General features: G+C 39.8%; 1 long non-coding RNA gene across 2 annotated transcripts in view; it reads left to right on the top strand.

The window, feature by feature from the left end:
- The first annotated feature begins 5,200 nt into the window (after positions 1 to 5,200).
- LOC111768100 (uncharacterized) overlaps positions 5,201 to 25,271 on the top strand; it is a 63,815-nt gene continuing 43,744 nt past the window's right edge. For both annotated transcript variants that reach the window (XR_011426442.1, XR_002800162.2), the window contains exon 1: positions 5,201 to 5,530. This is a non-coding gene — a long non-coding RNA (uncharacterized lncRNA). The remainder of the gene's footprint in view (positions 5,531 to 25,271) is intronic.

Genomic DNA, 25,271 nt, shown 5'->3' with positions numbered 1-25,271 from the left:
TTCTTCTATCTTGAGCAAAGTTTCTTTAGCTCCCAAAGGGAAGATGGTGCAAGTTGGAGTCAAGGTCCCGTGATTAACGAACACATCTATTTCCATGTTACAACTCAAAATTGGCATTTATATTGGATGAAGTGTATTCAGCTCACAGAGGAAGAACAGGGCTTGAAAAGATTTAAGAAACAAAGAAGTCGAATTGGTTCAGTTTGGTAGTTAAAATTCTAGTCAGGCTAACAGAGAACGGACTCTGATTTCTTTTTCATCTTTTTCTCTTCTGTGTTCTTTGCCTTAAAATTATTCAGAAGATCTACTTGCAGCGATTTGGTATCATTAAGTGACTGAGAGCTCGCACCAAGAGAATCAGTCAGTTCCTTTTCCTTCCAATGAAGCGCGCCCTGCGTGTGGATTAACGCGCAAGTTTTCTCTCCTGTCTTCACTGCTCTAACGAGCTGAACCATTTGCTGAGGCCTCCCTTAGCAGACATGAGCAGCAGCGGTGATCTGGGGCTCCTACCATGTGTTATGTCTTACTGATGTTCAAAGGATCATATATTCCGAACATTGTTCAATTCATCATAGCTAGAGGACAGAACCTAGGGGAAGAATGACTAGGACAACTTTGGTACCCAGTACGATCAGTACCTACTTGGCTCCTGCTTGATTCTGTCTTCGCTTTTAAGGGAAGTAATCAGAGTGAAAAAATATAGGGAAGAAATACCCAGAAGGTTGAAAACTGACAAGCATGTTCCTGAGGATTCCTACTTTTCAGTAATAAGGCTTGCTTGTCTATCTTAGGTTAATTCACTAAATCTACTTAAAAGTAATAAAGCATTGTTTCCGTAAAAAAAAATTACAAACATGTCACTAATCTTGACCCTCTTGGTTTGTTCATTCATTCATTCATTTATAATCCAACATGTATTTGAATCTAAGTGCCACAAACTAGGGATGGGGCAGTGGGGACAACGCAGTCCCTCCACTAATGTAGTTTATACACTAGTAGGAAAGACAGGTTTTGAACGAGTAATTGCCCATGAGTTAAGTAACATGAAGTGGAAATACCAGGTTGCTATGAAAGCTTACAACAAAATATTTTAGGTTGAGTTTCTTCGAAGCAGACTCTGAGATTCTTGTGCAAGAGAAGTGCTGTCTGGAGAAACCAGAAAGGAAATGGGGGAAGCAAGAGAAGAAGGGGGAAGAAGCCAAGCAAGGGCACGCTTTCTGGAAGGTATATTCAGCCTGATGCTGAAAGGAAACTCTGGAGTGTAAATTACGCCTCAGAGTTTACCTTGAGCCAATGCAAGTAAGCTGGGCTTTCATCCCGCCACACCATCTGTCACTTGCCAAGGAGATGTGGAGCAAGGGTATGGGCTTGTAAAGTCCATATGTAAAATCCAGATACTTCCAGCTTTTTGCACAAGTGGCTTGGTGCCCTGATGACAGTAAGCTAAAGAAGAGTGACAGGTGTAGCCCACTGGAAGCAAAATTACATCAAAGCTGGGGGCAGGGCAGATGCTAAAGGGATCTGAGGGGGATCAGGGCATAACATGAACACTTTCCATTAGCGTCACACTTTTTGCATTGCTCTGATCATTTGTGTCTAACATTAAATTTACTCTACCCTGACACAGCTTCTTCGAGATGGTGATTGTCATAATTTCTAGGGAAATATTATGGGAAGAATTAGTTGTATGAGCTACAACCCTTGTTCCTGCATTTCATCCCAAGGCCATAATTGATTTTAATCATCCTTCTCCTCTATAGCATATTTTAAATTCCTGTCAATCATAGCTAGCTCTTCTGTTGGTCCAGGCGGCTTACCAGATGGGGCAACCTAGACCTTCATCCTGTGGTGGTTATGCCCTTCTCAAGGCTGTGTTTGCTGTAATTGCCCATTTCACAGCTGAAACTAGGAACAGAAGCACCAAGCTCTTAGTTTATGGAGTGATTTTATCGTGAGTAGGTAATGAGTTTTGCCAAACATTTATCTGCATGTACTGTGGTAATCATCTGATTTTTCTCTTTTATTTGGTTATTGTGGTGAGCTGCATTTGTTATTTTTTGTATGTTGAATCAATCTTACTGTCTCAGCTTGTGTTTACCAGAAGCCAATGCTGAGATGGATTTTGGGATGAAAGGTTGTTTTTAGGGATCAACATCTGTGAAAGTAAGAGGAAGGAAGCTCTGTTATTAGTCTAATCATATTTAGGATTGCTGTATCTTTATGAGGAATTGCCCATTTATAATCGGGAAATCTCCTTCTTTATATTTTATAATATTCTTTGCCTTGAAATCTACTGAATTTGATATTAATAATAGTCACGACAGTTTTCTCAGTCTTATTGTTTAGATGCTGTCTTCTTCCATCTTTACACTTTCAATCTACTTTCGTGCTTCTTTAAATTTAAGTGCATGTCTAAACCTGCTTTGTAAAAACATCTACTATGACGATCTCCCCTTTTCTTGAACAATATTTTATTTTCTTTATGATTAACAATATCTTTAGGTTTTTGGATTAATAAGGTTTATCTTTTAGAGTAGTTTTAGGTTGAGTACAAAGAGCAGAGAGTTAACATATGTCCCCTTTTCTTGTCTAATTGAATTATCTAGGACTTCTAGTACAATGCTGAAAATCAATGGGGAGAGGGGACATCCTTGCCTTGTACCTGATCTTAGTGGGAAAGCTTCTGGTTTCTCACCATTAAGGATGATATTATCTATAAGTTTTGTAGATCTTTATCAAGTTGAGGAAGTTCCCCTCTATTCCTAGTTTGCTGAGAGTTTTTATCACGAATAGGTGTTGAATTTTGTCAAATGCTTTTTCTGCATCAATTGATATGATTTTGTGATTTTTCTTCTTTAGTCTGTTAATACGATGGATTGTGTTAATTGATTTTAGAATATTGAACCAGTCTTGCATACCTGGGATAAATCATACTTGGGTTGTGGTATATAATTCCTTTTATACATTATTGGATTTGCTTTGCTAACATTTTGTTCAGGATTTTTGCATCTATGTTCATGAGAAATATTGGTCTGTAGTTTTCTGTAATTTTCTTTTCTGGTTTTAGTATTAGAGTAATGCTGGCCTCATAAAATGAATTAGGATGTATTCCCTCTGCTTCTGTCTTCAGGAGGAGATTGTAGAGAGTTGGTATAATTTCTTCCTTAAATGTTTGGTAGAATTCACCAGGGAACCTCTCTGGGCCTAGTGCTTCTGTTTTGGAAGATTATTAACTATTAATTCAATTTCTTTAATAGATATAGACCTATTCAGATTGTCTGTTTCTTTTTGAGTGTCTTGGAAGGTTGTGTCTTTCAAGGAATTGGTCTTTTCCACCTAAGTTGTCAAGTTTGGGGACACAGAGTTGTTCATAATATTTTTGCATTATTCTTTCAAGTTCCATGGGATCTCATGTGATGTCCAATCTAACACTTCTGATTCTGGTAATTTGAGTCTTCTCTCTTTTTTGTCTTAGCCTGGCTAGAGGCTTATCAATTTTATTGATACTTTCAAGCCACATAGAGGCCAGCCCATTTCATTTTTTCCCCCCAATTTTTAAGCATATGATTTTATTAAAGACAAGCAAATATGTGAGGTATACTTGGGCTACAGAGATGTACAAATATTTTTTCTTTCTGTTCCTCAGTCTCAGTAATTCCCATTGTCCTATCTTCATGCACACTGACTCTTTCTTCTGCCTGCTCAGATTTGCTTTTGAATTCATATACTGAATTATTCACTTCAGTTATTGTAGTTTTCAGCTCCAGAATTTTTTCTAGTTTCATATTAGGTTTTCTACATCTTTAGTTATATTTTTATTTGGCTTGTACATCATTTTCTTGACTTTCTCCACATTCTTCTTTAGTCCTTCGAGCATCTTTAAGATAGTTGTCTTAAAGTCTTTGTCTAGCATAGCTGCCTTTGATACCAAGCAAGGATTCAATCTGCTCACCGCAAGATAAAAGGCCAAGCAGGCAGTGGTAGAGAAAGAACTTTAATAAGCGTTAAGCTAGCAAATCAGAAGGTGGTGGACTATCGTCCTAAAAAACCCATCTTAAAGGGAACTGATATGGAAATGACTTATTGAAGGGAGAAGGGCTTGGGGAGGGGGCTCAGAAATGTCAGGTGATGGATGACCACAGAACATTGGGCACCTGTTTGTAGCAGATCTGCTAAATGCAATATTCCAGAGGAATCTAAGAAAACCTCAGTTACTTTCTTATCTGGGACAGAAGGAACAGTTTAGGCAGAGGATATAAATTTTCTACTAACAAGTTATTCTTTCCAGCACTTGCAGATTAGCTTGCCCAGGTGCAGTTCGAAGTGTTTTTCCAAAGCACATTGTGAGAATAAGACAGGGAGGGGAGCATGTGACCTTGGGGACTGAAGTTCTAAGAGTCCTCTGCACTGGGTGACTGTCTTTCATATTTCTTCATGGGTCACGTGCAGTTTGGAGGGGTTCTATGTGCTGCATGGGGTGGATCTCCAGTCTATGAGGCATGAAGCTTACAATCGGTCATTTTACCTTCCCAATGCTCCTGTGTGATGCTTAGTTAGGGGGAGGGTTGTCAGCAAGCTCTTCTCTTATCAGTGGTCCTCCTGCTGTTCTGAAAGGCAAGCTCAGAAACACTGGTTACTTTGTTTCCCATGTTAAGCTTGTGGCACAGGCACAGTTTCATCCAAAGGCAGGGAAACTTCAACTCCTTTGTTCTTGGTTTCACCATGAATTCTTTTTGAGGGACCATTTCTGTTGAATTATTTTTTCCTTTGAATGGGTCATACTTTCCTGTTTTTTTGTATGCTTTCTGATTTTTTTTCTTGAAAACTGCACATTTGAATCTAATAGTGTGGTAACTCTGGAAATCAGATTCTTCCCCTTCCACAGGGTTTGTTGTTTTTTATTATTTTTGTTCATTGCTTTTTATTTTTGATTGTTGTAGTCTGTGGCTGCCGAGAATGAGCCTGAAGTATAAACTTAAGATTTTTTCAGGTCTTTTCTGAGACTTTCCCCTGGCATACGCAGTTACTTTCTAATTTTTCCCATATATGCGGTTGTTTTTGAATGTCCTAGTCTTTAATATCTGGCTCCCAAAGGGGGAAAAAAAGAAAAATGAAGGGGGAAGGGCTCTGGCCCTTTAAATCTCCTGGAGGTCGCTTCAGCCACAATGGGAGGGGTTTGCAACAATGCGGGGAGGTACAACAACAATGGCTGCCTGCCTCTTTGAATCTCTGTCATCAGAATCCGCAATCAGTGCACAGATTGTGGGTATTTGGAGGATAGGGTCCTTTCTGCCCACCCTGGATCTCACAAGCTGTGAACAGGCTGCTCCAGGAACACATGCACAGCTGCCTGTTATGTGGCTGAGGGTTGGGGGATGGCTAGCTGCTACTGTGCAAAGAGCTGAAGTTAACCACGATTAACCACCCTTTACCATCCAAGCCCTCTTCTGGAAGTTGCAAGCCTTCAATAGCCACCAGAGTTCCAAAATCGGAACGTCAGACAGATTCTGCCAGAGCAATTGTTACATAGGTGAGGAGACAGATTCCTGATGCTCCCTACTCTGCCATCTTCCCAGAATCGTTGGGTCTCCTTTGCTATTAATCTATATATGCTGTTATATTTAAAGTGGATTTTTTGTAGACAATATATAGTTGGATCTTGTTTATTGATCCATTCTGACAATCTCTGTCATTTAGTGGGTGTTTAAAATTGGAGTTTAAAGTGATTGTTGATATAGTTGGATTAAAATCTAGCGTATTTGTTACTGTTGCCCATTTGTTGCACTTGTTCTTTATTGCTATTTTTGTCTTTTATATTTTTTCTACCTTTTGTGGTTTTAAATGAGTATCTTATATGATTCCATTTTCTCTCCTTTCTTAACATATGGATTATATATATATATATGTACATTTTTTTAAATTGGCATCTGAGCTAACATCTGTTGCCAATCTTTCTCTTTTTTTTTCCTTCTTCTCCCCAAAGCCCCCTAGTACATAGTTGTATATTCTAGTTGTAGGTCCTTCTGGTTGTGCTGTGTGGGATGCTGCCTCAGTGTGGCCTGATGAGTGGTGCCATGTCCGTACCTAGGATCCAAACCGGTGAAACCCTGGGCCACCGAAGCAAAGTGTGAACTTAACCACTCGGCCACAGGCCCAGCCCCTCGATTATATTTTTTAAAGCTTTTTTTAGTGGTTGCTCTAGAGTTTGCAATATGCAACTATGACTAATCCATGTCCACTTTCAAATAACACTATACCACTTCATGGATAGTGCAAGTATCTTATAAAAGCAAAATATTCCCAATTCCTCCCTCCTGCCGTTATTGCTCTCGTTCATTTTACTTACGCATAGATGTACATATACATGTATACTAGTGTATATATACATGTATCATAAGCATACATAATTGAATACACTGTTGCTCTTATTATTTTGAACGAACTGTTATCTGTTACATCAATTAAGATTAAAAAAAAGTTTCTATTTTATCTTTATTTATTCATTCTCCAGTGCTCTTCTTTTCTTTACACAGATCTGAAATTTAGACCTTTATCATTTTCCTTCTCTTTGAGGAACCTTTTTCAATATTTCTTGCAAGGCAGGTCTCCTGAAAACAAATTCCCTCAATTTTTGTTTGTCCAAGAAAGTCTCTATTTCTCCTTCACTTTTGAAGGATAACTTCGCAAGGTACAGAATTGTAGGCTGATTATTTTTTCTCTTAATACTGTAAATATTTCACTCTACTCTTTTTTTGCTTGCATGGTTTCTGACGAGAAGATGGATGTAAGTCTTATCTTTGCTCCTCTATAGGTAAGCTGTTTTTTCCTTTGGTGTCTTTCAAGATTTTTTCTTTATCTTTGATTTCTGAAGTTTGAATATGATATGCCAATGTGTAGGGTTTTTTGGCATTTATTCTGCTTGGTGTCCTCTCAACTTTCTGGATCTATGGTTTAGTCTTTGACATTAATTTAGGAGAAATTCTCAGTCATTATTGCTTCAAATATTGCTTCTGTTTCTCTCTTTCTTCTTCTAGTGTTTTTATCACATATGTGTTGCACCTTTTGTAGTTGTCTCACTCACAGTCCTTGGATTTTTTTTGTTTCTTCTCTGTTTTTTCTCTTTGCTGTTCAGTTTTGGAAGTTTCTCTTGTTATATCCTCAAGCTCAGAGATTCTTTCCTCAGCTGTGTCAAGTCTACTGACGAACCCATCAAAGACATTCTTCATTTCTCTTACAGTGTTTTTGGTATCCAGTATTTGTTTTTGATTCTTTTGTAGAACTCCGTCTCTCTGCTTACATTATCCATCTTTTCTTGCATGTTCTCTACTTTTTCTATTAAAGCCCTTAGCATACTAATCACAGTTTTTTGTTTGTTTTTTAATTCCTGGTGTGATATTTCCAGCATTCTTCCCATTTTTGGTTCTGTTTCTAATCCCTGTTGAATCTCTTCAAAGTGTGGGGTTTTTTTTTTTCCTTTTGGTATGTCTTGTAAATTTTTTAGTTGAAAAATGGACGTGATGTACTGGATAAAAGGTCTTTAGTACTGTAGTGGTAAGATGTGGTGAGGAGGGGAAGCATTCTGTAGTCCTATGATTGGGTCTTGGTCTCATAGTGAGCCTGAGCCCCTGCACTGTAAATTTTAGGCTCTAGTAAAATAAAAGTTTTCCTGAGGGAAGGCCTTGTTAAGAAGAATAGAATGCTCTGGCATATTTTAAAATGGTTTCTTTTCTCCTCCCTTGCTGGAAGTATGAAGAGGTCTTTCTCTGATGTCCACTGTGGGGACCTGGTAGAACTCCTGGACGTAAAACTCCCAAAAGCACCCCTATGACTGGGTCCCCGGGAGTTTTAAACTCTCAAACTTGCCCACCCTGAGTGCCTAGCAATTCGTCAATTACAGGTCAGGCTTTCCTACGCTGGCGCTGCATCCTGTGGAGGTTTCTGCTCATGAATTTCTTTTCCAGTAAGTTGTGATTCTGTGTTTGTCTTTCTGTCTCCCCAATTTTGGGGGCATCAGTTTGCCCTGTGACCTCACTTCTCTGATGGATCTAAGAAGACTTGTTGATTTTTCAGTTTGTTCAGCTTTTACCTGTTATAATTGAGTGACGACTTCTAAGCTTCTTACATGTCAGACAGGAAACCAGAAGTCCAATCTCCACTTTTTAATTAGAATTCTTGCTCCATATAAGCCTCCTCTTTGGTATGTGTTTTACAAGCGGTGATGTCTCCATCCTTTTGGTTGCTTATGCCGGAACCCTCAGAGCCGTCTCTGACTCCTCCTCTCTCCCTCACATCCAATTCATTAGCAAATCCTGTGGTATTACCTTTAAAATGTATGTATTATCCCACTGCTTCTCATCATCTTCACAGCTGATTTTCTGGTCTGTGCCACCATGTTCTCCCACCTGGATAACTGCAATACTGCCTATCCACTCTTCCTTTTAGCCTTGGCCTAACTCTACGGTCTAGTCCTAACAGGGATGCTAGAGTGAACCCATTACAATTTAAGGTAGATTATGTTGCTCCTTACTTCAAAATCTTCCAATGGTTTTCCATCCTACTTAGAATAAAATCCAAAGTACTTGTAGAGGCTTACAAATCCCCCTGTTATCTTTTGACCTTTTTTCCTACTACTCTTCCCTTGCTCGCTCCTTTATAGGCACACTGGCTTCTTTCTATTCCTTGAACTCATGAATGTAACTCCACATGATGTCACTTGCACTGGCTGTCTCCCTCTCTTGGGAATGATCTCTTCCCAGATATCCACACAGCTAACCTCCTCAACCCCGTTAAGTCTTTCCTCAAAGGTCATCTCAATGAGGCCTCCTTTACCGTTGTATATAAGATTGCAACCCCACCTCGACTCTTGTTCCCTCTTTCTATGCTCCATTTTATTCTTTTTCCATAGCACTAATCACCTTTTTACATAGTACCTTACCATTTACTTTTTATTTATTAGGTTGTATGTAGACTATAAGCTCATGAGCTCAGGGGCCTTTTTCAGCTCAGTGGTGTGTCCCGAGTGCCTGGAACAGTACCTGGAATGTGGTAGGTGCAAAGTAGATTTTTTTTGGATGAATGAATTGATTATTGTAGTCTTCAAATAGATTTTTTTAAATCTCAACTGCAAAATAACAGTTCAAGTCATTTAATGTAGCAGATGAAGGCATGAGGCGTGTCTAAAAATGCCAGTGGGACTGAAATTAGATCAAACCTTTCTAGTGTCCAAAAGCAAAGAAACAAAACTGATAAACAAAAACAAAATCCCATAAATCCAATAAACACCGCCACCAGCGTACAACAGAAATCTACCCCTGGGCTGCCAGAGTATGTTTTATCACCATAACTGTTGGTTTACACTGTAAACTCTTCTACAGAAAGTGATTTCCATGGCAACATGTCCAATTTCTAGCTTATGATATGAACCCATAAAAACAACATCAGGAGCACCCCCCAAACCACAGAAAAGCATAAAAAATAAACAAAAGCTTGTAGCATGCCTATAATTTATATATACGACTATACATAAGAAAGTAGTACATTTGAACCTATACAGTATTCTCATTTATATTTATATTTATATTATTATATTATATACGATATTATATTATATATAATGATATATATTATATATATTACTAAACAATTTATAGCAAAGTAAGTACAAATTAGTAAGTACTAATGCTTTAAAAAAATTACTGTCTAATTTTTTTGCAATTAGCATTTGAAATTAAATGCTCATAGCATGCTGACACTTCATATGCAAGTGTTAACTTATGATGTCGGTTCTGATTTCCTACAGAAAGACCGCAATCCTGAGTGAAAGATCAATGGCATCCAGTGGGGATTCTCTTTAATTACCATTTCTTTCACAGTCTAAAGGGACTCTTCTGACTGGAGAAGCAACTTACAATTTATTTTGACAGTTATTTGAATTGTGTTAAATAATAGGAAGCTCTTGCACAGTACGTTTATGGTTTTGGAGAAGCAGTCTATTGAGAAATGCATTTTGTATAGTGTCAGTGGAATTCAGTGAGACTACAACAAAAGGGAGAGAAAAAAAGGGAGTTATTAGAAGATGTAAAAGTCATTTCCTTTTTAAAGTAGTGCTTTTGCTCTTCCATCACACGGGAGACTCCATTGCTTCACATTCCAGTCTTCTCGCCTGGAATGAACCACTTCTTTTTTTATTGTTAAGCCAAGCTTTCTTCTCTTTTCAATCCCTCTTCCAAAGTTTTCCAAACAGCAAATAATAATTTCTGGTGTGTGTGTGTGTATTTTGGAGCAATTGTTGTTGCAAAGGCTCATCTCTCTCCACTCATTTAGGACCAACTCTGAAATTTTTTTTAGAAGTCGCTAGCAGGTCATGTCAATTACTACCTGATGACAGACCCCATTGCTATTTCTCAAGCCTGTCACCCAATGTACCAAAGTTGAATTGGGTTTTAGAACTAAATAAGGTAGGATTTGGCACTCTTTTATATGTATGTAGCTTTCTCTGTCACACAAAGTCAGCCTGCATTGAATTCCAGTTCCTCATAAGGGTTTAATTTTTCCCCAACTCTCCCTTTCAACTTCCACTACCATAGGATTAGAGTGGAAGGAGCTGGGACAGCAGGCAAAGATGAGTAGGACACACCACACTAGGCTTAAGACTTGGCCAATGTGTCAAGCTTGCTGTGACTGGTTCCTTCTTCCTTTAGAAAAGTTATTCTGAACCTGAGTCTGCAGGCCCAGACTGGGTCTGAATGGACTGCAGTGGACTTAGGAGCCTTGAGAATTTGTTCAAACGTTTTGTGGGTATGTGACTTTAACTAGGGATTTTTTTCCAAAATACTCCAAAGGTCAATAATCATATAAAATTATCTTTTTGTCACCTCATGAAAATATATATGTAGTTTGCACATCCCACCAGTTTTATGGAAATGCTGGGAAATATCTGAATTCTACAATTTTTGGTTTAAACTGGAACAATTCTCCACTTCTACCCTCACCTCTAACACCACATCAGTACAAAGTCATTGGTTGGTAGCTAGTTACAGCAAGTGGTCATGTCTAATAATGTTTAGGAGCACTGCCTTGGAGATAGGCGGAGCTGGACATAAGTCCCAACTCTACCACTTTCTAACTAACTAGCCCTGGGCAAGTTACATAGTGTGTCAAAGCCTAAATTATAAAATGGATTTAAGAACTGTACCTATTTCATAGGGAGATTGTGAGGAATGTGAAAAATGAGTGGAAAAGTACATGCTCAAAATGCATGCTAAAGTTCATGCTTTGGAATAAAAATAAGTACTTAAAACTATATTGATGGGCTGATTGACTGAATCATCCCTTACATCTTTTCCCTACCTCTTACATATCCTCAGTAACACTCAAAAGACAGAGAGGAAATAAGAGCTGAAGACTAGATCCAGATAGAAAATGTCCCCCTGTACCTACAAAGCTTCCCAGTCCTCCCACACAGAGCAGAAAGAGAGACAGTCTGAGAACTGAGCACTAGATCTTTAGAAACATGTATTCATGCTTTATCTGCCCTTAACAAACTCAGATTCCCTGAGATTGGGCTTCTCTTTGTTTCACCATTTTTTACATGTAAAATATTGTTAATAATAGTTTTTATAAACACATTTAGCGCAAACATAGGGTTTTATTTATCTTTTTCTGCAAACAAGTACATTGTCTTATATTAAGATTTAAACAACAGTCATTGAGTTCTGATACTGTGGGAGGCACATGTAAGTATTAAATATTAAGTGTTAAAATGTTTTTAGAACAAAAGGGAATGAAATCATTTTGGTGGTTAATAGTCATTGCCTTTTAAAGGCAGGATCTTCTTTAAATGTCAGCATTATTGGGGAGCCCAGGTGTCTCTGTGTTTAAGAGAATTGGAAGGAGTTGAAGATTTCCAACTGGATAGTCCTGGCTTCACTATTCAATTGTTTAATGGGCACTCTTCAGGCCAAGCACTAAATGTCCTTGTGCTCGTGCCAGCAGCAGGTGTCTCACCCTAGCCACCGAATTCCACTGCACCTTCAGTTCTGAGAAAACTTGATTGCAGATAGTTGACTCAGAGTAAAATGACAAGTCTTGTGATTAAGGAAGAAATTATTTTCCAATTGGAATGAAATGGGAGACTTTCTTCCTTCTGACTGATTCCACCAGCATGTTATGTATAATTTCATCCTCCAAGTTAGTTTCCATGTTACCATCAATTTCTTTCGAAGTCTCTATCTTTGTCTTCCCCGGATCCTCACAGCTGTCTCTACAAACCAACCTACACACACGAGCTCAATCCCAGGTGGAGTTCCTGACTGGCGGCAAAATACATCAGTCCTTTCTCACTTGGGCCCAGCCTTACCCACCTGAGTCATGTGACTCTGCAGCCAATCAGATCCAGAGATTCAAAATACAGGGGCATGCCTTTGGACCTATTCCTTAGGGCTACACTTTTTAAAAAATTTTCCATCTTTGTTACCACATCTCTCTCGAGACTGAAAGCTATAATTGATGATCAAATTCTAGTTTAATAATTTGTCTAATACAGGTTTTCATTGTAATATATTTGGATACTATGTTAGGGAAGTTTTGAGCATGTTGGATTGGATTTGAAATAAGGATATAAATCAGATTAAACTTCAGATTTTGTTTAGTTCATATCAGTTTAGTTCGAATACCCAGATGGGGACTTTTTATACAGATGGCTAGACAGCTCTCTTCTCTCCTTCCTTGTTCTCCTGCTCTAGCTGCATCACAGATAGATGATATCAAATTGTCGGGATGGCTCACATTCCTCATCAGGCAGGCCTGGTACTATGAAGCTATGAAGTCACAGATGGCACATCCATGTCTTGAAAAATCGGTCTTACAATAAAAAGAAATAGATGCCTTTTATATGGAGGGGTTGCCTTCCTTTCAAAGAGAAAACTCCCGGTGTTCTTCATGAATTTTTCCTTTTTTTGGTTAAATGTTACAAGAATAGGTAAGATCTTTTCACGTTCTTCAGAGGGCTCCACTTGTATATCCATTGCTAGCATAAATCGAAAAGCTGAATCCCCCAGAGACATAATAAAAAGTAACATAAAAAAAGAAAAACATGGCACATGACCGCAGGAGTGTCAGGGTGTCACTCTCTGGGAAGCCACAGATTGAGGGGAGCATGCAGAGCAGGGCAGGAGCTGAGCCACGGTGTCTGCCATCTACCTCTTCAGATGGTCCTCTTGGCAGCAGATAAGGCATCAGTGAGCTGAGGGACTCTAGGACTTGGAGTGGGCAAGTTCCCAGGCTCTTTTGGTTCCAACACCAAGATCAAAAGATAGGGGAATCAGCACTCTTTGCCTAGGCCTTCCAGCCTGGTTTATGATACATCTACAGAGCCTCGGGGATTTGCTAGTGGAATGCCGTGGCTCTCAGCACGGGTTAAGAATCAGAACTGAGAAAGCAAAAAAGCTTTTTTGGTCATGAAGTTGCTGGTTTATTCCGGTTCTTCTGGGAACCCACCTGTAGCAGGAACGGTTGCTGCCTAAAATCAGTAGTTCTTAAATGTTCATGTGCAGAAGAATCATCTGAGTAGTTTCTCAAAACGGGCCTCACATCCAGAAATTCTGATTTGGTAGCTCTAGTTCATGGCCCACAAATACGTATTTTGAATAAGCACCCTGAGTAATTCTGACCTCACGGTCTAGAACCAGTTTGGAAAACACTGAGAAAGCAAAACCCGTGTGCTACGGCTTATGGCTCAGTGGCCTCATTTCTCTTGGTTTAGGTAGCCATTCTGGAAAAGGGACATTTTTTAAGGTACAGATAATGGAGGACATAGCTCTGAGTAACCCAAGAAGACCATCTACCTGCAAACTGTTTTCTGACTTTCAGAATAAGCACATGAATGTGGCTCAGTTGGTAACGTCATGGACATAGGTCAGAGGAATGCTATTATAGCACCTTGTGTGTTTGCTAGTACTGATCTGTCTTCCTAAGGAGCTCTCTCCATCACTGGATCTGGAAAAGGAGCCTTACCTAGGAGTCAGGAGACTTAGTGTCCATTTCTTCAAATATGTGTGAAATTGAACACGTCATTGCACTGATCTGAGTCCTAGTTTCCTCACATGTAAAATTAGAAGGTTGGTACAGATCATTTTAAGATTCTTCTAAAATCCCGTGTTGTATGTGTATGTGTGTGAGTGTGTGTATTTTCTTTTTATGAATTTTCCTGAGTACCTAAAAGAAAGAGTAAGGGCACTAATATTCCTGCATTATTGCCATGTCCTTGTTGTCATTGTCATTATTTTCTTCCCCCAAAGAAGAAATTGTATAGTGCTTGTAAGGTCAAGAAGTGACCTCACAGCTGCTAGAGAGAAAAATCTTTGTTTTAGATTTAGCAAACCCCATCATCTGTTTGACAATTTTCTTCCCCTATTCCCATTTGGTAGCATATATTTTGTTTTTTCTCTGGACTTGGTTACCATAAGCCTATGTATTCAGAAGATAGCAGACTACAATTGGAAACAGTATAACATAATTGCTAAACGTGCAGATTCTTTGGCCATAAAGACCGGATACAGATTCCTGTTTCTAAAATTTATTGGCTATTTAACCTTGGGAAAATGGCTAGACCCCTCTAAGTTCAATTGCCTCACCTCTGAAATGGGCATAATAACAGTAACCACCTAGCAGAGCTCTTATGAGACTTGATTGAGATAATGCCGTAAACAACTTAGTGCAGTGCCTGGCATACAGCAAGAGCCCAATAAATACTAACTTTTAGGATATGCCAGAGGTTCTCAAGGCATATCCTAAGGAATCACCTTGGAAGCTTTTAATACATTCCGACGTGCTCCACCTGAGACTTAATTAAATCAGTATTTCTGAGGATAGAGTCAGGGCACAGGTATATTTGGCAAGCTTCCCAGGTGATTCTGTGTGTGGCAACGGTGAGAGCCTCTGGTATTTGCCAAGTGTGATACAGAAATTAGAGCAGAGAGGATTCTTTTGGCCTCTCGTGTACATGTGACTATTAGACACAGTCAACACAGCTGATACAGACCTCCTCAAAGAGGCAGGAGAGAAGCCTTCGGTAATCACTATGGTGTCAGTCCTTAGCTAGACCCTGGCTGTGCCCCAGAGGCCAAGGTCATTCTGTGGTAGCAAGAAAACAAGATGTGTGTTGGAGAATCTATTTTAGCCTGTAGAGTCCAACATATTGCTCTGAATTTTGTGATCTCTTGTTTTGAGAGGACTTTTCACAATCCTTTCTGGTTCAATTGCTATTAGAAAACACAGCACAACAAAAAATAATCTATGGAAGGCATAAGAGTTCTATAAGGAAGGTGACATTTTCCATAGGGTGAGGGAAGATGGGTTTGGACTTTTTGAGGGTTCAGTGTGGTTTTTCACTGGTTGTTGGGCCCCTGGTCCAACTCTGAGCCCAGGATAGGCCCAGTGGTGCTGATTAGATTCGGGAAACGTTCCCTCAAGTGAGGGCCGTGACGGGCTGCTTTGGGGAAAGCTCTGGCCTCTACTGCTATGACCATAACTGATTTTTAAGTTTGAATTTGTCTGAATGGACAAGTCAAATGCCAGAATTCTTTAGCTTTCAAAGACTTGTGGCTACACTTTGCCAGGGCTCACCTCAGAGAAGATCTGTTCCTGAAGCTCTGACGTGAATTCAAATAAATGAAAGGATACCTTTTGCCTGGAATGGGCTGAATGAGCACATACCCACTGAGGTAAGACCATTGACTACATAATGTACTCTGATGGGCTCCGATGGCCCCTGTTCACCCAAGGAGGCTCCAAACATTTCTGTGACAGGCTCCAAATTTATGCATTCCCTCCTTAGTCGGGGGTGGGCTTTGGAGTGGAGGGAAATAGAGTACTTATGGATACCAAGAGACCAGAAGTGAGTATTGCACAGTGGATGAGCAGTGAGAGGACAATAAATGTCCAGAGCGGGCAGAGTGGAGAAGGACAGAAGTGCGGAGCCATAAAGCTGCTTCACACTGTCCAGTGGACTTCTGGTGTTTTACATTCCCAGCGTCCAAAATCGGACAGTATTAGGGCACTTGTCCCCACTCTTGACTCCTGACACAGTCATGGTTTGGAGGTACTAATGTAACTCAAGACGGGCCTATCAGAGTCCTTTTTTGGGACTGACATAAATGATGAACACCAAATGCTGATGCTGACCGGCTATTACCACAAAGAGAGTACACCTTAGAAGGAAATGAACATGGAAGGAGGAGAGAGAGGGAGGGAGAAACCTGATGATTCTACGTGCCTGAAGCTGGCCCACTCCATGATCTTCCCAACAATGTGAGCCAGTCAGTTAGCTTTTTAGCTAAGCTAGGTGAGTTGAGTTTCTGTCACAGAATGTTCCAATGTCATCCATTTCACAATTTTGACAAGAATTGGCCCTCCATAAGGCAGGAACAATCGAATTTTTTCCTCAGCATTATCTTGAATGGGCTGTCTCTCCTAAGAGGAAAGTCCTTGAGCAGTACAGTTCATCCAGAACTATTCCCTTTGTAGGCGTTTTTCTATGGTCTATTCCCCACATTTATCCTGCCCCCAGTGGATTGAAAGCTCCTCAGTCACATTGCAGATTTAGACCCAGAACACCTAAACTCAGGGCCTGATAGAGCCCTCATTCCTGCCTACTTTCATTCTTTTCAGCTGAGGCAGCTTCCTCAGTTAAATGGTGCCTTGGGACTGGTGCTTGTGTGAAAGGTGGAGGAGGGCAGAATCAGGACTGGAGCAGTCGGTGAGTCTGATGCTTAGAAGCCCTCTCTGACCTCCCTCTTCACGGGAACCCGGTGCTGACACTGTGTGGATCCAGGAACTAAAGTAATCCATCAGGGGCATTTCTCTGGGGGTAGAGAGGGTTAGAAAGAGACATACCATAGATTATTGTGGCTAGATAGAGCTAATTGGATGCTTTAGAAGAAGAGCAGTGAAAAAATATTTTAAAGGAATTGGACCCACCCTTTCACAAGGAGCCTGGTGCTGGAGTGGGTGGGCACTGTTGCTGGGGATTGATTTAGAGAGGCATGGTTTAGAGGATGCAGCTTTCTAAGCAGTCCTGGCCAGGAAGAGCCTTGGGAGGAAATGTCAGATTAAGAAGTAACTCTTAACCAGGGGTGATTTATCCCCCAGGGGACATATGCAGACATTTTGGCTGTCACTACTGGGGAGGGGGTTGCTACTGCCATCAGTGAGTAAAGGCCAGAGATGCAGCTAAGCATCCTGCAGTGCACAGGATAGTCCCCACAATATCTGGTCCTAAGTGTTAACACTGCTGCAGTAGAGAAACTGGGCTAAAGTCATTAGTGACACCTGGGAGACATGAGGCGCTCAAGGACAGAAAGACATTCTTTCCAGAGTGTCAGAGGTAGGATTAATGCCAGGACCAAGCAAGAGTTTGTAGTTAGGGAAAGAAAGTGTTAAAAGGAGCACAGAGGTGCTGTGATGGCGGTGAGGCCTCTGTGTGGGTTGGTCTTATGTGGGAAGGTTGAGCTCGCTTAAAGTTCCAGAGTAGAGTTTCTTTCATTGTTTCATTTACTTAACATGCTAAAGTAATTCATACTAAGGTAATTCAGTAAAGTAACTGTGGACAGAGCCCACTTTTCATTTCCCTTCTGTATCCTCAGTGCCAAGCACAGAGTAAACTCAATAAATGGTTGTTAATTGAATGGAAATAAATGGAACGATGTGTCACAACTTCTATAAAACACCTATGTATTTTATTTTTACATATAAATATAAGGATATTTACATGTGTACATGCATATATGTTGTCTTGCACACATAGTTAGGAGGCATAAAATCTGAGTGATCACCTGTGCATTTATTAACTATGAGTCTAGAGTAAGTCACTTAGACTGAATAATCTTAGTTTCTTCATAAATATACAAAAAGTATAATACTAATATTGATATTACAAGGGTTTTCTTTAAACTTTTAAAAATTGAGATATAATCACATGGCATAAATTTACCTTTTTAAAAAGGACGTCAGTTGTTTGTAATCTATTGAAAAATTTGTGCAGTTATCACCACTGTCTAATTTAAGTATGTTTTTCACCAGCCCAAAGGAAACCCTTTACCTATTAGCATGTACTACTGGGCCTTATTTCCCCCATCCCCTAATCTACTTTCTGTCTCTATAGATTTTCCTACTTGGGACATTTCATATAAACATAATCATACAGTATGAGATCTTTGGCTTCTTTCATTTAGCACAGTGTTTTCAAGGTTCACTGATGTTATGGAATGTATCAGTAATTCATTCCTTTTTAAAGCCAACTAATAGTCCTTTGTATGGATATACCACATTTTGTTTATATATTCATCAGTTGATGGGCATTTGGATTATTTTCACTTTTTGTCCGTTATGAATAATGCTGCTATGAGCTTTTTGTGTGGACATATATTTTCTATTCTCTTTGGTATCTAACTAGGAATGGAATTAGTGGGTCATATGATAACTCTATTTTAACCTTTCAAACAACTGCAAACTGCTTCCCAAAGCAGCTGTAGCTTTTTACATTCCCACCAGCAATGTATGAAGGTTCCAATTTCTCCACATTCCTTGCAACACTTGTTATCATCCATCTTTTTGATTACAACCATCTTAGAGTGGATGACGTGGTATCTTGTTGTGATTTTGACTTGCATTTCCCTAAAGACTAAAGATGTTGAACAACTTTTCATGTGTTTGTTGGTCATTTGTATGTCCTTTTTGGAGAAATTTCTGTTCAAGTCCTTTTCCCATTTTGTAATTGGTCTGTTTGCATTTTTGTTGTTGAGTTGTTACATGTATTTTGGAGAAATTTATTAAAAAAGAATAGCTGACGTATAATGTGATGTTGGAGTTACTTCAGTTGGACACAAGTTAGGAGAGGGGGCATGTGGCCAGGAACACCATCTAGTATAACCTTTTCTTGTTGGGCAGAGTCACCAGCCATCCTATAGATGGCTGCTCTTTGGGTCAGGGTTTGGTCCTCATCCAAAGAGCTGTGATCTTAGGATCTAAAGCATGGAAATCTATGTATGAAAATTAACTAGCTAAATTGTCTAAGGAGATGTTTAGAGGTGGCAGGCTCTCAGGGTGTAGGTGCAGCCCAATAATGATAATTTTTTGAGTTTTGATTTGCCATGTGAGGAGACTAGTACCCAGAGATATGAAGATTTTAGCTCAAAGTTACACAAGATTTAGTTTTAGAACCAGACCTCCTGACATCCCAGTTCAGTGTTCATGTCCACACCATCATGTCACACAATTTCCACTGACGTCAAGAAGATTTAAGAAACAACATTCTAGTTCATACAAGGAATTTGAATGAGGCTTTGGAGGTTGTTAAAATAGAGATCTCAGAAAGAGAGACTGTGTGAATCATTGCTGTTTGGTGCTAAATTTAATGGAAAGAAAATTTCATCAATGTCACAGACAAAATAGTTACACTATGACCAAAGGGAAGAATTTTTTATCTCCTAATGGCTCTGTGACTGCCTCTCATTGGGGTCCAGCATCTCTTCAGGTCAGCATTTTGTCCTTTACTCATTGATGGTCCATTGGGGCCATCAGGGCCTGCCCTTTTTTAGCTCTACTCTTGTCTCAGCTATGGCAGATGCAGAGGTGAAACTATCTTCCTCTGCCTTTGCTGCAGAACTGTCAGGAACTCTGTCAACTAAAAGGAGCTGGGGTTGGCCTGCCTCAAGGACAGGGATTCATAATTTAACGTCCTCATCCTAGGTTTCATGACCTTCCCTATTTTAGGCTCTTGAAGAGTTGAACTCAACACTCACTTTTTGTCAGACCTGAGAAGACACATGCTATGGAAGAAAGGGCATGACCTGGAGTTCGTTCTACCGCTTACTATCTGGGTGTCCTTTGGCATGTTATTTTGCACTTCTGAATCGTTATCATGGGGATAATAACATCTATAATATTTTGAGGGTTAAACAAGATAATACATGTGAAAAACCTAGACATGTGTTTGGTATGTATGGGTAACACAATATTTTTTCCCTTCATCCTTGTAGAACATCAATTTGTGAAAATTAATTCTCCCACCCATTTTCAAATGCAAAGTAAGGAAGCAGTTTAAGTGTTCCAAACCTGCTCAGGATGGGAATATTTTCATTTATTTGTTCTTGGGTAATGATATGATGACTCAGTATTGTCCTGGTTATGTTGGCAGTTTTTTAGCTGATATTAGGGCTGAGCTGAGGCCAGAGAACAAGGATAGGAAGACAGGAAGAGAAGACGAAGCAACTTCAATCCATCATACAATCGGGGATCACAGTGAGAAATAAGAGCAGACTCAGGGCTCAGGCCCAAATACAGCAATGCAACATTCCATGCCTCCTTCAGGAATTATTTATTGAGCACTTCCTATGGGCTAAACACTGGGTGGGCTTGGCGCTGGAGCTATAGTCACACACAAGTCATGGTTTATGGTAGATTAACTGCTAAATTGACCCCATTTTCCACTCCTCCCTGTATCCACACCCTTTCCAATGAGACCTTGAAGCTGCCTCCTTCCTGAAGTGGAGAATATTTTTCCACCCTTCGAATCTGACTTGGCCTTGAGACTGACTTAGGCCAACAGAATGCAGCAAAAGTGATCATGTGCTAGTTAGTCTCAAACCTAGGCCTCAAGAGGCCTTGCACCCATCCCTGCTCTCTTGGAATCCTGCCTGGTTGGTCTGTGCTAGAGGATGAGAGAACATGTGGGGAGAAATAAGGGACCCCATCCCATAGCCAGTGAACTTCCAGAGCAAAGCTGCTGATTGCAGATCTCTAAATGAGTCCAGCTGAGATCAGAAAAATTGTCAGGTGGCTTGTAGAATCAGGCACTGTTGTCTCAAGCTACTAGTTTTGGTGTGGTTTTTTATGCAGTGAGAACAAACTGACCTAGATTTCCTGACCTCAAGAAGCTTAGAATCTTGTAGCTGCAGAAGCCAAACTCAGGTTTGCAAGAAGTTACGATAACTTCTCAGAAGACGATAGAAAGCCATGGTCAAGGACCGGCTGTTAGGTGTGACCAAAGCAAGGAAGCATGTACAAGTCAAGTAAAGATTTACTCCTCTTTCACAGGAACAGGAAGCAGAAAATTACCCTAAAAGAAGGAAGGTTAGAGCATGTTATTAAGTGTCCTTTAGCGTGTGCTTGATAATATTCTTGCAACCAGGAAGTGCCCATGGGCATAATTTCAGAACTGTGGCCCGGGTCTCAGAAGTTTCAGGAAGTGAGTGCTGCTCTCTCTAGTGTAAGTCAGGCTTCAAGATCTGGAGACTTTCTCCATGAGCTTGCTTTCAGAATATTCAACAAGTTCTTCTTTGAAAGAACTTAGCACATTTTAAATTAATTTGTGAGGCAGCGTATTTTGATCCTCATGATAGTTCAATATAAACACCAGGTCTATTCCAAATACGGCCTGATTTCCTAGTAATATGCCAGATACTGTGGCTCCTCTTGAATTCATGGAAGGACCTGGGTGCAGTAGACTTCCAGGGAGCAGTGTCCAAAGCCCCTTGTCATACCCCACCCCATTGTGATAAGCAGAGTTCCGAGAATAAGCAAGTGGCTGACTGAGCCTTAAGAAGATTTTCATTTTACGGAGATTTTCATTTTTAATTGTGTTTCTTGTCGAAGGATTTAGAAAATAGCAATTTCAAGGCTCAAATTTCTCTTTCACCTGAATGTGAAATTGCTTTATACTGTATTCAAATATTACTATTACTGCTGCTACTGCTACTCTTGCCACTGTTACTCTATTACTCACACGTACACCCCTGCTCTTTAAAACTATTGCCTGTCTTGCACTCTCCTGTTTATATATCTCATTTATCTTTATAATAAATTTTTGAGGTTAGTCTAGTATATTACCCCCACTTTGTAGATGGGGAAATTCATGTTTAGAACAACTTAGGAAGTTTCTTAGAATTACAGAGGAATAACAGTGTAAACCTATATATGAAGTCAGGATTCGTGGGTTAAGTCCAGTTTTCTTTGCACTGTTTTGCTGTCTTCTCTGTAAAATGGAGAGGAGATGTCTCTCTTACTGACCTCATGAGGCAGAAGGAAGAGTCAAATTATATAAATATTTTCAAATATCATTTAAATATAATCTGTCAAATGAACCTGACAAGAGACTTTAAAGAGACCATCAAGGGAAGAATAGAGATGAAGAGAAAGAGAATGAGATACTAATGATGCAAAGAAGAGGAAACCACCAAATGTTCGTTTGTTCATTCATTCATTCAGCATGTATTAATTAAGCATTTGCTATGTGCCAAGCACTCTTCTAGGCACTGAGAATACAGTAAGGACAAAAAGAGGCAGAGTCTTTGCCTTTGCGGAACTAAAATTCTAAGTAGAAGATCCATACTATAAACAATTAAATCACATATTTACCAACTGTGATACATTCTTTGAATACCATGAGTACAGTGATGTGATAGAGACCAATGGAGGGGAGCTAACTGTAAGTCAGAGATGACCGCTTAGAGGAGGGAACATTTGAGCCCCCATAAAAATGTTTCCTTCATAATAAAAATAAGGATCATGGCAGTTTTTTACACAACATATCACCATCTTCCTTTTTTTTTTTGAGGAAGAGTAGCCCTGAGCTAACATCTGCCATGAATCCTTATCTTTTTGCTGAGGAAGATTAGCCCTGAGCTAACATCTGTGCCCATCTTCCTCTATTTTATGTGTGGGACACCTGCCACAGCATGGCTTGATAAGTGGTGTGTAGGTCCGCACCTGGGATCCGAACTGGTGAACCCTGGGCCACTGAAGTGGAACGTGTGAGCTTAACCACTGCACTACCGGGCTGGCCCCACCACCATCTTCTTCCTGAAGTCCTCTCCTCTCCTTTTTTTTTTTTTACTTCTTAGTTTCTTAGTTATTTGAATTTTCTTCAGCCACCTCAGCTGGTTTCTCTTCCTTCACCCAACCTCTAAATGTTGATGAACTTCCCCTGAAGCTGTTTCTCTCCACAGTCTTCCACATTCCAGAAAACAGCAGAGAAGCCCACCCTCTCAGACACGGAGTCATTCTTGTTGCATCCTGCTCCTTCACTTTCATATCCAATCCTTCAGCAGGTCCTGCCCATTCCCACTCCTCAGACCATCTCCACCGTCTCCTCTGCACTGAACTCTCTAGATGACAGTGACACATCTCTTTCCTGGACTCTTGCAGTTGTTCCCAAAATGATTCCGTGATTCCCTTCTTGCCTCCCTCCATCCACTTAGCAGCCCTTTAAAAGGATAAACCAGATCGTGTTACTCCTCTGTTTAAGGTCATTTAAATATTTTCCTTTGCACTAAGAACTAAATCAACTCCCTTATGATGTTTCAAAGGTCCTGCATCATGTAGCTCCTGTCTGTCTCTCTGACTTCATCTTCTCTCACTTTCTCCCTTGCTCACCTTACTTCAGCCAGTTACCTAGTTTCCTTTCAAGGAAAAGTCTTCACAAGTCTTTTCTTTTGCTCCTACTCTTTATGTACCTGGGTCTTTCCTCATCCTTAAAAAGGATGTCATTTCCTTAGAAAAGCCACACCTGAACTCCAGGCAATGCAGACCCCTCCTTCATTCTGAATTTCAGCACTGTTTGTTTCTTTCATAGAATTACTTGACTTATGACTTACCTACTTGTTCAATTACTTGCATATTGTCCAGCTTCCCTATTAGTTATAAAACCCACGAGGGCAGATACCACAACTCTCTTGTTCACTAGTTTCTCCCTAACATTGGCCACAGTGTCTGGTATATAGGTGTGCCCGTAACTGTATGTTGAATGAATGAAAGAATAAAATTCATACTGTATGCCAGCTACCATCTCAAGCACTTCATATTACCTTTTTCAATCCTCAAAAGTTTCAGTGTGATAGGTGTCAGTATGGCTCTCAATTTGTAGATGAGGGAACAGAGTAAAAGAGCTTAAGTGGTTTCCCCACTGACACACGGTTAGGAAGTAACAGAGATGGAGCCTCAAATTTGGTCTCTAATTACAGAGCTCAGAGTCTTAGCTGATGTGTTCCTTTCACAGTCTGTCAACTTTGGGGGCATTTCCTTGCATTTGTTATATCATTCTTTACTTTGCTTTTCTCTTTAGATTGTGAAATTCTTGAAAGTTTTCCTCCCGTATTCTTCAAGGTGACTGCCACAGGCAGAATTTATGCCTCTACCTGTGAGTGGATGGTGGTGGTAAAAGCTCTTGGGAGCTTTTGCAAGTAACAAACTCAGAAGCTTATCCTTTCAATCCGAGCTTCTTTTTGAAGACCTCTCTCAGGAACATGTGTTCCTGGAGAGGACTGACCAAAACCACAGGACTGTATCTACTATTTACAAAAAAGCTAGTAGGTTCTGGCCATGGAACAAGGGCATTTTACTTACGTTATTTATAATCCTCACTCCAACCTTAATGAGATGGATATTTTAATTTCCACTTCCATTTCATGGTGAGAAATCAGACTCAGAGAGGCTAAGCAACATGTTTAAAGTTGCACAGCTAGTAACTACTAAAGCTAGGTTTTATTCCCAGTTTTTGTTAGAATCCAAAGTTGATGCTCTTTCCAATAGTATATTTTCCCTTTCTTCTTTGTGCCAAAATTTTCTAAAAATTTAGAACTTAATAGTTATCTGTATAAATGTTATGCTAAATATATACAGACTTTTTTTGACCTCATTTTTCAAGCTGAAATATTTTGAAGGATGTTTTATCCATGTGTCTTTATTTTCTGTTTCTTTATGTCAAATTACAAATATCAAAATCAATCAGACAGATCAGGGATTTGCAAACTTTTCTGTAAAGGGCTGGATAGTAAATCTTTCATGCTTTGTGGACCATATGTCTCTGTCACAGCTACTCAATTCTGCTGCTACAGTAGCAAAAGCTTTCATAGATAATGTGAAAACAAATGAGCCTTTTGGTGTTTGTTCCAATAAAACTTTATTGACACCAACAATGTGAATTTTTATAAATTGTGATGTGTCATGTAACAATCTTTTTTTCCCAAATATTTGAAAATGTAAAAATGACTCTTAGCTCATGGGCTGTACAAAAGCAGGCAGTGGGCCTGATTTGATATATGCGTCGTGGTTTCTGACCCCTTAGACAGATCAATATTCTGCGGGTTCCAGGATGGTTTTGATTTTCTTAATTTTTCTTAATATTCCAAATGCTCTTAGATGTGCTTTGAAATCCCTAACTCACCAATTAAGTGGATTCTCAATTAAAGACACGATTTCTCTTGAACACAAACATT

The sequence above is a fragment of the Equus caballus genome, chromosome 15, assembly GCF_041296265.1.
Source record: "Equus caballus isolate H_3958 breed thoroughbred chromosome 15, TB-T2T, whole genome shotgun sequence".
Classification (NCBI taxonomy): Eukaryota; Metazoa; Chordata; class Mammalia; order Perissodactyla; family Equidae; genus Equus; species Equus caballus.
This window is presented reverse-complemented; position numbering and strand designations above follow the sequence as displayed.